The sequence below is a fragment of the Acartia tonsa genome, chromosome 1 (assembly GCF_053477335.1).
Source record: "Acartia tonsa isolate MP-2025a chromosome 1, ASM5347733v1, whole genome shotgun sequence".
Lineage (NCBI taxonomy): Eukaryota > Metazoa > Arthropoda > Copepoda > Calanoida > Acartiidae > Acartia > Acartia tonsa.
In genome coordinates this window covers 33,776,442-33,787,485 of record NC_137260.1, presented here as the reverse complement: position 1 = coordinate 33,787,485, position 11,044 = coordinate 33,776,442, and positions in this window count along the sequence as shown.

The following is an 11,044-nucleotide window of genomic DNA, read 5'->3' as shown; positions in this document are numbered from 1 at the left end:
GTGTCATATTGCATTTTTACCATTCTACCTGGAAAATAGGGTGCAGGGGACACACTCTGGCTGGCAGTCTTGTACTGGTTTAACTTAGCTGTGTATTCCTCGAGGACAGGGCGCTTGGATATCATTACCGCTTGGAGGTGGACACGGGAATGAAACCTGAAGATGGCCTGCGGGACTTCCTTCCTCTTGGGGTTAAACGGCAAATGATGCGCGTACTCGATGACGTCCCCCCAGTACTGGGGGACGAAATCGAGTAGGCCGTTACGGTGGGCTATTTTCAGTGAGGGCAGAATGAGTGCGTTGTATATCGACAGCATGGTGATCTTCTCTCGGCTGTGGGGCGACTGGAAGTTCGTCACCCTCAGGGACCAAGCCCTACTACGCTGCTCCCTGCAGGAGTTCTGAAAAAACGAATAGCGTTTAAAATTGTCATCGTTTTTTGCTTGACATTCGAACTTACTCTGGAGGACCGCAATACTATCCTTAATCGCTTTTAAAGTTTCTGCCGATAATTGGGCATCCTTAAAATTGTCAATTTGCTCAAGAACAGAGATTTTATCACTAAGTTCGGAGAATTGTTTTTTTACCGCATCTATTTCTTTTTTATGGCTAGAGATTGTGTTAAAAACTTCTTCATGTCTTACCTTGGCTTTATTTTTATCGTATTCCTCAAACTTTTTGTCGAAAATCACTTCCATTCTTTCCCAAAATGCGGGAGATGATTGTTCCGGCAACATTTTCAAGCGAGTGAAGCCGTGTGGCTAAGATGGCGGTGATTTCGAGTTCAATTAGCCAATAGGAAGCGAGGAAAAATTGATGACTGCCAATAGCGTGGTTTGTTGTGGACGCTATTTGCTTACTAGCCAATGAGAGAGCGACACTGGTTTGGCCCTCGTGTGGTGTGGCCAAGTTTTTTAAAAAAAGAAATAGATAAAAGTTTTGCGGATTTTTGTTTCACTTAATTAGGCGATTATTCACAAGGATAGTATTAACGGTTTTACACCGGCGATTTTGCCTAGACGGCGGTGTAAAATATGGTGCCAAAACTATATACGAGTTTGCCCATGGCTACCATATCTTCCCAGTACCAACACGCGGAGGGACCACGGGCGTGGGGTAAAGGGGAATTAGTAAAGAGCGGGGGGTGTGCTGTACAGACTAGTACATACACATGGGCTAGAGAGAGAGAGATGTTGTTCGCTCCACGCTCTGAACTAAACTCAAGTATAGCGTTTGGTATATTAAATCATTTTAATTTTTCACAATTTAAAAAAAGGGATGTTAAGGGAAATGACAGTGGCTTATATCTTAATGAACGCCTCAAATATAATGAAAAAAAGTAAACTTTTTTATAGATTAGCATTGATAGTTGAAGAGATAATTTATATATTGTTGCTTTGTGCAACCCAAACCCAATACAATATTATCCTCCAAAATAAAGATCCTATAAACATTGGGGGCAACATATTTACAAATCTGTGTCTCCTCCTCTTTGCAAAAAAGAATAAACTCTTTCTTAGATCTGAATAAGAAATATTTTGTAGTATTGTTGAAACGTATTAACAGAAAGTAAACTCAATTTGAAAAGAAAAAAAGTAGGAAAAGTAGAATGTAAATATTTTAACTTTTCAAAAGTTTTGGTGTGTCTCTATTTACTTCAAAAGAAGAGTAAGCTAGTGAGCTAGACATGACAAAAATGCTATTTTGCAAAGCTTTTATATGAAGCATTGTATGAAAAGTAGAGGGTGAAAAATGGGAAGGAAGGCCTCTTCATTTTCTATCTGAAAGGGGGGTGTTGACATCCCTCTACACACTTCTTCCGCACGCCAATGGTGTTAAGAGAAGCAAAAGTGTAACATTTTTTGTATCTTTAAGAATTTGATCACTTACCCAAATCACAATAAACTTTGATCACTATTGTGTAGCTTTTTTATCCTAATTTTTATTTTAATAATTGTTTTGATAAGTATGATGTTCTTATGTAATGGGATGAGATAAAACCATAGTGAGCTAAGAAATATTTTAGATATAAACTCTACATCCTGATATCAGATGGATAATTTAGCATCAGGCAACAGCATTATAGCCACCAGAAGTGTTAAAAACACATTTTGAACTTACACACGAGCTGACCTGTAGAATATTTTTGCTTCGAATCTTGTGTTTAACTATGGCATGCTATATAAGGCAAATTTTAAGCAATATAATCAAAAGGCAAACGTGATCTAAGATAATCTAAAAGTTTCATTAATTTTAGCTCATCTGTTAATCGATATGTTTATCATTTTATTAAATAAGCCAAATGAAATCACTTTATTCAAAGAACTAAAAATACTCTAAACGATTGTTAAGTCCTTATTCATCTGTAGATGCCACATCTAAGTTTCAAATAAATTGAACATGAGAACACCACTTTTAAAGAAAAGCTTCGCTCCCAATTATATTAAGTATTCTTAATTATGTATAAGAATAATTTGATACACACACTGACCTTGACAGACACACTTCCTTTAATTGGAGCAAAGCTTACACTCTGACTTTCAAGGCGAAAGTCATAACTATCACAGCCCAGAATTAGGCAATCTTTATGCACTATTCGACCTATTTTTATCAATATATTCACATATATGGACCATGTAGGCACATCTATTGTAATTTATCAATGTTATATGTTTATATCCAACCATATACCTATTGTAAATTATCTATTTAACTATTTCTGTATATAAGCCATTTATAAGCCTTTTTCTCAGATAACTTTCTTATCCAAAGTATCATAACAATTTTACGCTCAGGCTAACATACAAACACAGTCTAGAAACAGACAACCCTCTAAATCCAAGTATTTAGTTTTCTTTATAGCTTGTAAATGCTTTAAAGCTCAGTTAACATTTAACTCACAAACCAATCGGTTCTCTCTCTTCTCTCCTGGCTTAAGAAGGAAATATGGCTTAGTTTATTTAGCATGCATTGATTAGTTTAAATTTAGGTTCCTTTGCACTTGGCATGTATTGTGCATATGACTTATGTTAGAGGCCTAACTATATGCACAATCATGACTTGGACTTCTCATTCTTTAAAAAAATTTGCCCCACTAATCGCTTACTGGGGCAAAATTGTTTTCGTGAAAAATCCACCAAAATCACATTAAAAATCTTCGAAAATTAAACAAAATCATATGTTAATAACCCTTCTATGATTTTGTTTAAATTTTGTATATTTTTAATGTGAATTTGGTGGATTTTTCACGAACACAATTTAGCCCCACTAAGCGATTAGTGGGGCAATTTTTTTTTTAAGAATCCACCTCAGTTTTCTTTCTTTTCATACTTTATTATACTTATCCTATATTGATCTAACATCAAAAACCAATCTTTACTCTTAGGTAAAAGCACTATAATACCATGCATGTATTGTATATTTATGTATCGCCACGGGTTCATAAATTTATATTATAATTGTGGGAGTAAATGAACAGAGCATTCTACATTGACACTGATGTTGAGAATACCAGCTATGGGTATTTTATTGAAATTCTAAATTTATGCAGTACTCATAGGAGAGCGTCCCCCATATTCAAAACCATGGGCAAGCGCCCTATTCGCACTACCACATCGAATGGTTTTAAAATGTTGGTTGGTATAAATTGTTAAAAAGTCATATCCAATTAGCGATAAGAACTGTAAAAAAATTACTTTAATTTTCAAATATCTTGAGCTTGCCTATGTTCTCTACAAAAGGACTTAATTGTCCTTGTTAAAGTTTTTGTTGTATTATTTGCACTGGTGCTAAGTTTTGTGAAAAGTTTGCAACTTTTGTTAATTTGATTTGAAAGCTAAGATGGAAATGTTGAACTGTCGTCAGAAGGTTACTCCAACTTTAGGTATAAAATTGAATTTGGTGCTGCCAGATGTAAAAGTGACATCAGACTCAATTAAACTTGTTCCCTTAACTTGTGGTTGTCTATTGACTATAATTGCAAAAAGTTATTGATTTAAAATACGCCACTCCATAATTCAATTTGTCTATCCGCTGGAATTTTTAGTGAAGATTCCTATGGCCTGTGTCCAATTGTGCATCTAATCTATACAGGGTGGGGCAAATAAGACCGGACAAACTTTAAACGGCCATAGCGTCAAAACTACTTGACCAATCAGGACGTTTGACCACACTATAAAAAGCTTAGGTAATGACCTTTTAGCACAAAAAAATCTTTGGACGAGGATGGACGTGTACAACGAGCTGGCCGCGCATATGTTCAACAAGGCAGATTCCAAATGCGCCGGTGTTTTAATCTGGATTCTCGACTAGGGCCCACTACATCTGACCTCAGCCCATCTGTAGGTGAGGTAGAGTTATTCAACTTGCTGGGGATACTGTTAGATACATACGTAAGACACTAGAAAAGACTAGAGCTCTCTATCTGAAATGGCTTGGCCGTAGTACTCCAGCAAAGTGGAACGGGGCACATTTTGAGATGTAAAAAACGTCAAAAACCATGAAAATTCGTGAAAATTTCTCGGTTCTTGACTTCAGGGACCCATATTGAACTTTAAAACTCGTTTTAGACTATAGGTTGCTCTGACAACCCTAGCTGAAACTTTATGCCAATTCTAAAAAGGTAAAGAACGTCCTTCTAGCTTAACTGTGGTCCAAATAAGAGCCTCTGTGTATAAGGGTAGCTTGAAATTTGGGCGAATTTGGATACTGCGGTTACTCATGTTCTTAAGGAAATGTGGCCTCCCTGCAGCCCGATTTTAATTCAATGGACTTTTGGGCCTGGGGCTACTTTGAAGCATGCACCAATAGACGTGCTCATACCAAAAAGACCTCCCTCATTGCCACTATCAAGGAGAACTACGCCAGCTTGGACAGGTACATTTTGACCTGGACCTGCCGGCGGTTAAGGAGGCGGGTAGAGGCGGTGATTAAGGCTGACGGCGATTTTATTAAATAATCTAATAGTCATATACCTATTTTGCTTGCCAGTTTTTAAAATTCAATAAAATCTTTAAAATTGACGATTTTATGTTCATTTGTTTAGAAGTTAGAATTTGTCCGGTCTTATTTGCCCCACCCTGTATATTGTTTTGTCCGTGTGACTTTGGGTCATCCTTTAAAAGATGTAAACACGTATTTTTAAGGTTTCGTGATTTTCTTAAGGTTTTTCCATATTTCTTCTTTTAGTATCAGAACTGAATACCTGCTCTATGACTTACTTTGTTTGTTTGTCCATATTCCATATTTTTTTGTGCTTCATTTATAGATGTTGTTATTTTTGTTTCTTTTACTTAATTAATATGATTTTATGATATATTTAAAAGATCTCGGTAAAAATAGTTCAGCTATAAACTAATTCCAGACTTACTTCTGTACAAAAGATCAACTTTACAACTTTACTGATACTGTACATATGTACAAGATAAGAAAAAAAACAAATTTCTAAATTTGAAAAATATTCAACCTAAAGTTACAGCATTCCCATCAGATGATATTTTAATATCTTAACACAAATATATCTTTCCACAAACTTTACTTCTATATACATATCTTTCTATATTTACAATTATGAAGCTTCTCTGAATGTCTTGCATGATAATGTAGGTTATTCAGTTATTCAGTTGAGCTTGAGGTGAAAGGTTGTCTAAACCATTCTCCTCCCCTTCCCCAACTTTTAACTCTACAGTGGACTAAACTAGCTAGTTTTAACCGCCCGCTATCCATCACAAACAATTGTAACTCGACAGCTGACTAGTACATCAAGTTTTGACCGCCTACAACCATCATTTCTACAGTTCAACACGCATCTAATCTGCTCTGCAAGTGAAAATTTAAGATAAGTTATTTCTCTTAGTGTTTATTTAAAAGTGTTTATATTTCTGATATCTAGGTTACTTTCATTATTTAAGGTAATTTATTTGTTTCTTATTGATTATGACTAATAACATTACCCCTAACTCTAATTCCTCCCCCGAAGGGCAGCGAGAAAATTCCACTACCCCTCCAGATTGGAATAATTTTACTTTTGACCACTTTGCTAAAATAACTGAGACTACGGGAAAAATAAGGGAAGAACTAGATAAGCTAAGCCAATGTAATAGTGGGAAGCCTAGTGAAAAGGCTAAAATCATAGCTCCAATAACCAATTGGTTTCTTGAATTAGAAACTAAGATGAATGATTTGTCGAAGTATGTTTTTAACTTAACACACACACAAAAAACGTTGATTAAAAGAATTGAAAATCTAGAGGCTACGGTTGCTATCAACGTGGCTTCTGGCGACCTTGTTTCTGATATCGAACGGTCTGCAGGGTATAAAGATTTGTGCAATGAAACTATGCTTGCTTCTTTGAGTAGTAAAGTCCCCAACTTGGATTTAGGCGTTCATATTGACAGGGATTCTGATATTTCTATGATTGAAACGGTTAGGACAAAGCTGTCTTCTACTCTCAATCCTAAAGTTTTGTCGGACGTAGTAATTACCCCATTAGCTAAAGAAACATTTGAAAAAAATGACAAGTTTATCGTTCCAGTATTACTGAAATCCAAAACTAAACAAGGAAAGGCTGCTTTAGATAAGGCCCTAAAGACGAAGGGTTTAGATGTTAACTTTCATTGGCCTAAACAATTGTTTCCAATTATTAAAAGTTTAAGAGAAAAGTACAAAGATTTTAAATCTGAGGACATGGATTTAACCTCTAAGCAAATTCTAATTAGGCCCAGCGCAACCGGAAAATCCATAATGGTTTCTTATAGAAATGGATTGGGTACTAACTGGACATTTTTAGAAAGTTTTAAAACTCCTGCGCCTCAAGCAATGCTTGAAAACACCAAATTCTTGCAACCTTTCTCTAGTAAATATATAAAAATGTGAGTAAACGAAATAATCATTGGTTTAAAATATTCTTGTCAAATAATGCATTTTTTATATAAACTGCTCCTTTTTGTTGTTACTTTTAAGTGGTATATTTACTATAAGTGTGAAATGTTATTCCCCCTTTTTCATTCTCCCCCCTCTGTCCTTGGTTGTAATTTACCCCATTTTTATCTTCCTAATTTCTACATTGACATTTCTCATAAATTGCAAAAAAATATTTTGAAACATTACACTATGTCTCTTGGTTCAGTTTTATCTTTCAAAAAAGGGATAAACATTTTTAATTTAAAGAAAAATTTTAGTTCTTTTTGTAAGATTTCAGGAGATCCTAAATTTAAAAAGGCGAGGAATTAATATTTGAAGAAGTAATTTTAAGTCCCCCTCCCCCAGTAAACCAGCCTACATCTGGAAATTCCTTTTGTTTAGACAATGTAAAAGTTATAAGCCAAAATATGAACTCGCTAAATTTAAGTTTAGCCTCTCTAGATAAGGATGGGGATAAGTTTAAAATGAAAATTAATGCAGTTTTAAAAACAAATTCACATATAATTTTACTTCAAGACACGCGTGTGGGTAATAATGTAACATTTCTTAAAAACTATTTAATGATAAGTAAATTCGGAAATTATGATATTTATCTTAATAGCACAAAAGGGGATCGTGGTGTAATCACAATGATAAAGAGAAATTGTTGTCATAAAGTTTATAGAATATTTAAATCTAGGTGTGAAAATGTCCTTATCGTTGATTTGCATATAAATAATGAACGAATGCTTATCATTAATTGTTATGGTCCAACTCAATCTCAAAATAAAGATTTTTATTCACTATTAAAACAAAAAATTGAAAGTATTGGAATTTCTAAGTGTGTTATTTTAGGAGATCTAAACTGTTTAACATGTGATTTGCCTATAAATTCTAACGTAGTTTTGAATAATTATGAAATTCTTAACATGAGCGCAATACCTAACTTAACCCTTTACAGTCGGGCCCCTTGCCGCACCTTAATCAGTCGGGGGGGGGGGCGTTCAACGCCCCCCCTTATTATCTCAGTTCCTATTAAAGCTAGAGGGCTAAATTTTTTTTGTGCAAGTCCCCTGTTTGATAATGAATTTCCGACCTTTTATAAGTCTAAGTCAATTTTCGCTTCCTTCACCCTTTTATTTAACAACCTTTGTTTTTAGGTCCTTTTTTACTTAAAAATTTCAAACGGCTGTAATTTTCTTATTTTTGAAGCTAGAAGAAAATTTTTTTTTCAGAAAATGTTTATCTTTATGTAAATTTTACATTAGAAATATCAAAATATAAATTTCAGCGGCCGCTGCTGTACTTGGCAGCTGCCAGCCGCCGCAGTCCACGGTCGGCGGGAAAACGGCGGCGGATCTTCATGAAATTTTAATACGTTATGTAGACATGTAAGAAAAGCTTAAGTTTAAAATTTGAAGTCTCTAAGTCAAAAATTGCGGCCACAGGAGCCTTTTAAAGATTTCTGGAGACCTGGAGGATCAGGACCTGCAGGATCATACCTGGAACCTGAAAGTGACTTGAACACCTGTATTTCATATAAGAATGTACTACTAGAGGATTTTTTAGTATTTTGGTATGATAAAATGCTTTGTTTTAGTCAAAAAAATATTTTTGCTCTTTACCTGGATGACCCTGCCAGGTTTGCTGGCATCCTGTGCCCGCCAGGATGGAGATATTCAAAAAATTTCAACTCTCAGTTATGTGTCATACCCATACTTAAAAAGTCATGCAGTTTGGGCTCTTCATCTTTCACACACAGAAAATGAGATAGAAAAAACCGGAGGGGGGGGCGTTCAACGCCCCCCCCCCGACCGTTAAGGGTTAATTCACACAAAAACTTTAGTGTCATGGATAAGGGATGGATTTATTGTAGACAAATTTAGACTTCTGTATCCAAATTTAAAAACTTATAGTTATATTCCTTTTAGTGTACAAGCTATAAATAGGTCACGGATTGACCATTGCTTGGCAAGCCCACATTTTAGTCCATTAATTAAAAAAGTTGAATATCCGAATAGGCTATCAAAATATTTTGACCATAAACCTGTCGTTTTCTTAGGAAGGAAAAAGTAAGAATATTACTAGACCAAAAGTTTTTGATAGCTCCCTACTAAATATTGAACATTTATATTCTACAGTAAAATTTTCTGTGTACAGCTTTATGGTTGATAATACAGAACCTCCAAATAAAAATGAATTAACTCTACTAATTAATAGGATCAATATTTTATCTTTGTATATTCAGGGGCTTGAAAAAACGATCTTAAAGCTACCCAATGACAAATTTTGTAAACATTTACTTGAAGTTTATAGTAATGAAATTGAAGAAAACTGTTCACTTTTTCCCAGTATTAAAACTTTTTTGTCTTATAATACTAATTTGGAACCGGACTTAATGTTAGAATGTTTATTAAATGAAATAAAAAATACATGTATATCTTTTCAGTCATTTTATGTTAAAACATCAAAGGAGGAAAAACACAATTTGTCTGATCAATTATCACATTTAAGAAGTATTGGTGATTTTAATTCTGTTAATTTTAAAGAAATAGAGGCAAAACTTTTGGAAATTGAACACAGGGAAAATCTAAGACTTTTGGAAAACACAAATTATTTTAACTTATTGAACCATGAGAAAAGCACTAGAAGCTTTTCTGAACTTTTGAAAAATAAGAACTCTCATGAATCTTTATCTTCAATTAAAGACTACTCAGGGAATATTATTCAAAATGATAATGAAAGACAAAATTTTATTGTTAATCATTTTAAACAACTTTTTAGCACGTCTGTTGAACCAGAAATTTCTTTTGAAGAATTTTTTGAAAGAAATGAAAATGATCCAATTTTTGACCCTTTTAAATTATCGCAAGAAGATAAAATAAAACTTGAGTCACCTATTCAAATGTCTGAACTGTAAACCGTGCTTAAAAATGCTAATTTAAATGCTGCTGTTGGTTTAGATGGCATACCTATGGCGTCAATTAAACATTTTTGGGATTTAATTAAAGATACAATGTTACATGGTTTTAACTATATGGCAAATAAAGGGGAGTTAAGAGGTATGATGAATATAAGTAGAAGCAATTTAATTCCAAAGGGTGGAGATAAAGATCTTTCTAATATTAAAAATTGGCGTAGCATTGGTATACTTACATCTCCTTATAAACTATATAGTGGAGTTATAAATTTAAGATTAAAAACTGTTGTAGATTCCATAATACATAATGCTCAGAAAGCTTATTCTGATCAGTATTTCATACAAGAATGTTTAATAAATGTATATGAACTGCTTTCAAAATCAAACTCCACAAATTCTCCTTTAGCAAGTCTAATAATTGATTTTTCGAGGGCATTTGATACAATAGGAAATACCTACTTACAATCTGTACTGCATTTTTCTAATTTTGGTCCAAAATTTATTTTAATGGTATCTTCAACATTTAAAAACCGAAAATCTTGTATCTTGACTGATTGCGGTTTAACACAAAATTTTTAAAATAAGTTAGGTATTATTCAAGGAGACCTTCCATCTCCAAATTTATTTAAAATTGCAATTAACCCACTCGTTATAAAATTATGTCTATCAAATACTCTTAAAATTCCAAATTCAATTCCTTACAATTTTAACAGAGATGAAAATAAAGTAAATGTAGCAAGTGGTTTTGTAGACGATATGCAAAACTTCATGGAAGTAAAGTCAGAATCTCTCCAAAAATGTTATGATATTTTGACCAGTTTTGGAAAATTATCAAACCTTAAAGTTAACAACTCTAAGACTCAAATTATTATAACTGGTGGGTTACCTTCTTTTGATTTTATAAGAAAAGTTGAAGAACTTAATTTTGAAATTTCAGATAATTTTACAATTTTAGGCCTAAGCTTGCACAAATCTTTAAATGACACTAATTTAATTTGGGACAAAATATTGGCAAAAGTTGTAAAGTTGCGTAATTTTTGGAATTTATTCAATCTTAGTATTCCTGGAAGGGTTTCTATTATAAAAACATATTTTTATTCACAATTATCATATCTGGGTTCAATTTTCGAACCAACAGACCAATTTTTAGTAGACTTTGAAAGGTGTGTTGTAGGTTTTCTTAAACAAGGGGGAAGGATTGCAAAGGACAGAATTTTTCTTGAC